The sequence below is a fragment of the Triticum dicoccoides genome, chromosome 4B (genome assembly GCF_002162155.2).
Source record: "Triticum dicoccoides isolate Atlit2015 ecotype Zavitan chromosome 4B, WEW_v2.0, whole genome shotgun sequence".
Classification (NCBI taxonomy): domain Eukaryota; kingdom Viridiplantae; phylum Streptophyta; class Magnoliopsida; order Poales; family Poaceae; genus Triticum; species Triticum dicoccoides.
The window spans coordinates 558,370,783-558,378,204 of record NC_041387.1 but is presented as its reverse complement, the minus strand read 5'-3'; the positions used below and the strand labels follow the sequence as shown (position 1 = coordinate 558,378,204).

Genomic DNA, 7,422 nt, shown 5'->3' with positions numbered 1-7,422 from the left:
TTTGTATACGTGTTCTATTTGACACTACCCAAACGTCTAGCAAAAAAATTCGGGGTCCAACAAAATATCTGGTAACCGATCGGTTTCCAAAATTTGGTTGACCAATAAAAATACATTTGATTCTAATACACAACATATAACCACAAATCTATTTTAACAGTGAAGAAGTAATATATAGCTTGAATGACCAACTGGGCATGCTTTAATCTCTAAATTTAAACCCTAATAAGTCTATCAATCTTCAAAAGTTAGCGATCTCACCTATCACAAAAGATTGGATAAGAAGCCGCGACCGAGGATGCAAGCCGTTCCTCGGATGGATCTGCTTCGGAGCCCACCGCCGGCCACGCACATAGCGGAGGCCAGCCTCCACTCGCCGCCGTTCCGTCTCCAATCAACCCCAGAGTACCGCCATCTGCAACAGCCGAGCATGCCAGGTCGCAGGGAGGTGGATCGATCAACCAACGTGGTCCTCTTTTTCTAGAAAAATATCATGGTCTTTCCGGTGTTGAGTAAACAACAGCCGATAGACGGCTTGCTAGAAGTAGCCGAATAGGCCTATAATCCCACGTCAATCATGTCCACCTAACCCATTTACTGAAGGAAAAGAAAGCCCATTACCTGATTACCTACCACAACCAGCCAATCTGCCCGGGTAAAGCACGAGGCGTTGATGATTTTTCCCAGTATAACGGGGCCATCGTACCTAGCGCGTAGCGAGCGAGCCCGGGCAAGTGCCCAGGGTCGCCGGGCGCTGGCTCCGCCACTGTGTATAACTATGATTCAAATGTTAAAAGCTGAAGCACCTGCTCGAGCATGCTAAAGTGCTAATCAACCAGAACTGTTGGTTGCAAGCCACCATTAGCAATTTGGTCCCAGGCGGTGGTCATTGCTACGACACACGTCAGGTCAGCTAATTGCTTCTATTTCTTTCAACCAGTAGTACATAGCAGCTATGGAGTGAGATGTGCTAATTAATTTGTACCACTGTACGCTTACAGAGTTCCCCTTTCTTTTCTTTTCATGTGTAATAGCCAAAATGATGTGCTTTACACTTACAACGACTGAATCAGAGCAAGCCTCCTGCCAGTTCCACCAGGTAACACTCTGCAGGTACAGCTCAAATATTGCTCTGTTTCTCCCAAATTTAGTCGATCAGATATCTAGCTATCTTGTTCCTTTTAGTATGTGCCGACGTGCATGCATTCTAAAGATGTGCATGCTTATATAAAACGCAAGCATGATCTCAGTCACATTGTATTCAGCTTGTGAACACATATATTTTACACGTACCCCTGTTTGTAGCAAAGAAGACTTCCTTAATTTTCTACTTGCTGACAGAGTTTCACATCTCAGGTTGTCGAAATAAGATAGTGCTCTGTAGTGCATTCCGATTCAGCTGGGTACCCAGGAGCCCCATGAACCTGCAGTAATTTTTCATCCCATTGTCGACAATTACAAGAAGGGACCCAACTTCAAGAGAGGCCAAATGGTTTCTCCATACGGCGGAATATCACAGTAGCATTTCCTTGTAAATTTCAGTGTTGCACTGTTTAATCAGCTGCTCTCATTCTAAAAATTCAGTGATGGTGGTAACGAGTACAGAGTACAGAGTACAGACACATGTGCAAAGCTCAGGCAGAATCAATGGCTGGGACCGGGAGATGATCGTCGTTCCAAGTAGCCTCTTGGATGGTCATCGTAAGTACCTTCGCATTGAATTCTAGCAGCGAAGCCTCTTCATTTCGAGCAGTGATGTAGCCCGTATTGGTAAACTAGCTCTTTGTGTGTGCTAGTACCTAACGATCTCATCCTTGTATGATTTGGACATATGCTAGAATTTATTCACTGCATCAAGGGGTTAAGCACAGTAGTTTTGGGTTTCTACAGTTCCAAGGGGATTCAGAGTTCCACCTCTGAGTATTTGGATCTTATCTAACCATGCTTTGAGATTTAGATGTGTTGGGGAATGGGGATTGCTAGTTCTTGCTGGGTAATCAGAATAATGTTTGGGTTTTCCTCAAGGATGTCAGACACTATTACAGTCTGTTAAATGCAGATAATGCTATTCATTTATGAGAATTATTTATTTACCTAGTGGATCCCTAATTGTATATCTGTCCCTATCAATGCAAATGCTGAGCCATGTTCCACTTTTACTGCTCTACGTTATATTTTCACTGCTGAAGAGGTTAGTATGCTCCTTATCTTTTTCACTAATTGTCTTTTTCATCGACATTCACCGCATTATTTTTCCGTGTCATTCTTCTGAAGAATCTGAAGTTTCTGAACCTCTGTTGGTAATGCTGCAGGGTTCTGGTGGCGATGCCGATTATCGTCGAGAGGTTCGTGGACTGCACGGTATCATGGCTGCCGATTTACGGAGAGGCAAAGCTGCTGCTCGTCATCTACCTATGGCACACCAGCACACGGGTAAGCAGTCGGTCAGACACCCCGAGCCCGAGAGATGATCAACATTTCAGATAACTTGATTCGATATGTGGCCAATTCTAAATCTGAATCTTAACGGTGTTAGGATTTCAGGGTGCGGGGCACGTGTACGATGGCTTCCTCCATCCGCTGGTGTCGTGGCACGAGGCCGACATCGACCGGGGCCTGCTTGATTTGAAGGCGAGGGACGTGACGGCGTCACAACTTAAGGCGGTGGCTGCCATCGGTCAAGTGTGGCTCGTCGAGGCTGCCCGCTGTGTTTCGTCGTAGCTACATGCCACGAGATCAGGCCGGGAAGGCGCCACACATTGACGAGTGAGCCAATTTTTGGATCGGACCATAACAACGTGTCCCAATCTCTGATGTCTAGAAGTAGTGGTAAAGTTTTGAATTTGCATGGCAAGAACCACTTGCGTCGGTAGCTGACACGCACAACAGTGTGTTTACACTCTTACTTATGTAAAAGATATGTACAATGAGGAACTGTGATAGTAGATACGACAATTGTGTGATAGAATGGAATTGATTGATATATTTTTTTAATTTCTAATAAGTTAGTAGTAGCGTGGGAAAAAATAGCTCACTACTAGTATTTAGGATACTAGTAGCGTTGGTATTACAGACGCGCTACTACTATTTCATTAGTAGTAGCGCGGGTACAAAATAGCAGTAGCGTGGGTTGCACATGCTACTACTAACAAAGTTAGTAGTAGCGCGGGTTTAACCCACGCTACTACTAACTATTAGCTGTAGCGCGATACTAGTAGCGCGCGTACCCGCGCTGCTAGTAGTGATTTTACCCGCGCTGCTAGTAGCCTTTTTTCTTGTAGTGTTTGGCCAACTAGGTTGATTTTTCTTGCAATGGGAGAGGTACTTAGCTTTGGGTTCAATCTTGTGTGATTTCACCCAGTGACAAAGTAGGGGTAGCGAGACATGTATTGAATTGTTGCCATCAAGGATAAAAACATGGGGCTTTCATAGTATTGCTTGAGTTTATCCCTCTATATCATGTCATCTTACTTAAGGCGTTACTCCGTTCTTTACGAACTTAATACTCTAGATGCATGCTGGATAGCGGTCGATGTGTGGACTAATAGTAGTAGATGCAGGCAGGAGTCGGTCTACTTGACACGGACATGATGCCTATATTCATAATCATTGCCTTGGATATCGTCATTACTTTGCGCTTTTCTATCTATTGTTCGACAGTAATTTGTTGACCCACTGTATTATTTGCCTTCAAGAGAGAAGCCTCTAGTGAAACCTATGGCCCCCGGGTCTATTTTCCATCATATTTGTTTTCGATCTACTATTTTGCAATCTTTTTTTCCAGATCTATAAACCAAAAAACCCAAAAATATTTAGTTATCTTTTATTTAGTTTTTTCTATCTCTATCAGATCTCACCTTTGCAAGTGACCGTGAAGGGATTGACAACCCCTTTATCGCGTTGGGTGCAAGTGTTTGATTGTTTGTGTAGGTGCATCTATTGGGGACTTGCGCGTTTCTCCTACTGGATTGATATCTTGGTTCTTAATTGAGGGAAATACTTATCTCTACTGTGCTGCTTCGCCCTTTCCTCTTCATGGAAAAAACCAACGTAAGCTCAAGAAGTAGCAATCTTCCAAGGTCGGGCATGACCTAGGAAAGTGTGTCCGGCCATAGTGATCAAGCGTGTTGGGAAATGTGGTTCACCCCTACAGGGAAGTTAATTTATTCGAATAGCCGTGTCCACGGTAACATGATGACTTGGAGTTGTATCCCGATCTTTACAACTAGAAATGGATATTGAGATGTGAAATGGATATGATGGTTCCAGGATTGCTTTCTCGCAGGGAGTTGAGGGAGTATCTCTGGGTGTTTTACTACAACATACTTGCTCAATATAATATGCTATTCTTTACTCTTCTAAATGCTGCAAGATGCTTGAAGATGCTAGTCTTTGATAGGCTAGGTTTCCCTTCTCTTCTGGCATTTCTGCAGTCTAGTCCATAGATACAGCCTCATTCCTTTGATGCTGATGCATAATTAGCATAGATCTGATGTAAGTCTTGCGATTACTTTGGAGGAGTACTCACGCTTGCTTTTCTACCTCTTTTCCCCCATACCCATTTGATGCGATCAGATGATGGACCTCAGGAGCCAGATGCCACTACCGATGAATACTACCACCCCGAGGGTGCCTACTACTACGTGGAGACCGCCGATGACCAGGAGTAGTTAGGAGGCTCCCAGGCAGGAGGCCTTGCCTTTTTCTATCATCGTAGATGTTTGTGCTAGGCTTCTTAAGGAAAACTTGTTTAACTCATGTCTGTACTCAGATATTTTCAGATTCAGGGCTCCGCAGACCCAAGTAAGGTTCGAACTCTGGGGCGCATGCGAAGAACTCAACCTCTCCATACAATCAAATCGTCATTCTCATGGCCTAGCTTGATGAACATGAAAGGAAAGAGACACGACAGGTTACCCAGGTTCGGGCCACCTTGCGGTGTAAGACCCTACTCCTGCTTTGTGGTGGATTAGCCTCGCGAGGGGCTGAGGATGAACTAGTACAGAGGAAGAACAACCCCAGGAGGTCTGTTCTTGTGTGGGTGTGAGCTAGTGAGGGTTCGGATTCGATCCCCTCCTATGGTGGCGGCTAAGCTATATTTATCGCGGCCTTGGTCCTCTTCCTCTAAACGAAGGCGGGAAGGGATCCCACAATGGCCAATTTTAAAGGGGGGCAAGTAGTACATCCTATCCCGACGAAAGGTGGTCTTCGCCTGCAAAGCTTCTGGTCATGATGCCGTGGTGGGCTCGGCGATGACATCTGTCGTGCCATCCTGGCGATCTTGGTCTTGTTGCGCGGGAATGGAAACCTTTGACTAATTCCTCAGGACTCTGCACTTGCGCTTGCCTCCTTAACACCAAAGAGTGAACCTTCTATTCTGTTCCTACTGGTGCCCACCTGGCCTTGGTCGTCATGGCTTGCGTCACCCGAACCTCATGAGATGGGCGCTTGCATAGGAATCTCTGCTCCTCAGGAGCTAGCCTGGGAATGCCACTCCCTACGGAGGTCTTGGTGTCATCCGTCTCGTGAGGCTTGGCTCCTCGAGAGGGTCTTGTCTTGCCAATGCTGAAGATGGGCCGTACTAGGCTGCCGATGGAGCCATGTCGTGGGCTGCATGTAGGAAAGTTTGGGTACCCTGGTTCCCAGAACACCGATAGTAGCCACCGGCCCAAGGCGCGTTCGGACTTGGCGTTGAGGAGAAGCCAAGGGGCAAGGGTGAAGCTCTGTAGGCCCCAATCGCCTGCAGGCCAAGTCGATGCATGGCGCTTGATGGGACGTGGGCGTCTCCACTTCCCCATGTTGCCTCGGCAACCGTTTGACTTGACAACTACCTATTGCATCCAAAAAAACCATCATTACTCGAGATCGTGGGAGGGAGGCCGGCGGTTGGCCTCCCTTTGGCTATAAATCGGAGAGGGGCAGAGACCCCTGCTCATCTCCGTCTTCTCACTGCTTGCTCCTCCTTCTTTCTCTTTGCCTCGTCATCGTGCCAGCGAGTCCATGGTGGCCGCAGAGAAGGGGAAGGCTCCCAAGGAGGGGCCAGACTCGCCGCCGCCCAAGACAGGCTGCATACGCCCCCATAAGCACGCTGCAACACCGGTGACGGCTCCCCATGGGTGCGGGTGCACCCCTTCAAGGGATGGCCCTGCCTCCGACAACCGTGGGGGTGCGCCCTCCCGTGACGGAAGTTGTCGCAATTGGGTGGCTGCAGAGACGAGGTGAGGCGCGCAATGGCCGTTTGGCCACCGCGCTTGCGGTCCCACACGGCCAATGCACCCCCAGAGTTCGTCGTGTGGTTGAAGAGGCCCACAGGCATCTGGTTCCCTCTTCCGTGCTTCTTCGCGGGTGCGCTGTCGGCCGGGGGACTCGGCGGTCTCTGGCTGCAGGCCGACGACTGCTGTAGCAAGGCCTCACGGGTGGTGGTCAAGGCCATCGCTGCTGGCAATGTGTTCCTGAACCTCGGGTGGCAGCGGTTTGCCTGCGTGCTGGGCCTGCACGGAAGGTGCACCCTCCACTTAAGGTACAATGGTGTCGCGATCCTTTATGTTAGGGTGTTCAGGGAAGACGGCTGACACTTGGGGTGCTGCCCGGAAAGTGATAACGATGACGACGATGACGGTGACGACCATAGGGGCGGTGCCATCGCTGGTGGTGAGCTTGCCCTTGGCGACTATCATGCCGCCTCCAGCAGCGGCGGCTCCTCCTCCGGGGGGAGCACAAGCGACGACGACTATGACGAACCACAGCGTCGCTGGGCTCAGATCAGGGAGGGTGATGAGCCACGTCATTGCCATGCCCCGGTGAAGCAGGAGGAGGACTCCAACTGAGCCCGAGTGCTGCTGGGGCTGGGCCTTGAGAGCCGCTGTAGTCGCGCGACTTGCTTTTATTTCCTTCTTCCTCCTGCAAAAAGAAGTAGAAGGCCCTGCTGGGGCATGTAATGAACTACGGCGCTTGCGCCGTTATGTTATTGTTTTATGTTGCATTGCGATACCCGCGTTGCTGTTGATTGTGGTTAGGGCAACTTAGCTTGGTATTCTTGTGGTGCACTCCCCTGCCCCAAGAGCATGCCTTGCCGCGAGGAGACTCAGACGTCACTAAGCCTCAGGAGGCACCCTGCAGCTATAGGATTAGGAAACCTCCTTAGGCGTCGTGCCTGTGAGCTCATTTGAGAGCGTCACACGAGGAAGAAGATGCCAAAGGCTAGGGTATTGAGGCTTTGGCGAGGTGTGTTCGCGGGCTGGCCCAGTGCACACACCTGCCTAGCCCCAGCGTGCGGGACGCGTGAAGAGGAGAGACGAGCAACTGCCACTGCCCCTGGGGCGAGACCTAGAAGAGCGAACAATGAAAGGAGAAGAAATTTCCCAACCCTCAAGGGGAGACGCAAAAAACTTCAAATTCCATTCAATAAGTTGCAAACCAGCT

General features: G+C 48.9%; 1 long non-coding RNA gene across 5 annotated transcripts in view; it reads left to right on the top strand.

The window, feature by feature from the left end:
- The window catches only part of LOC119291449, a 4,670-nt gene extending 1,685 nt beyond the window's left edge, over window positions 1-2,985 (top strand). The window contains exons 1-4 of one of the 5 annotated variants that reach the window (XR_005142439.1): window positions 7-908; window positions 1,035-1,113; window positions 1,357-2,433; window positions 2,537-2,985. This is a non-coding gene — a long non-coding RNA (uncharacterized LOC119291449). Of the gene's footprint in view, window positions 1-6; window positions 909-1,034; window positions 2,434-2,536 lie in introns of those variants that run through there. The other 4 variants (XR_005142437.1, XR_005142436.1, XR_005142438.1 and 1 more) reach the window with 4 other exon arrangements.
- The last annotated feature ends 4,437 nt before the right edge of the window (window positions 2,986-7,422 follow it).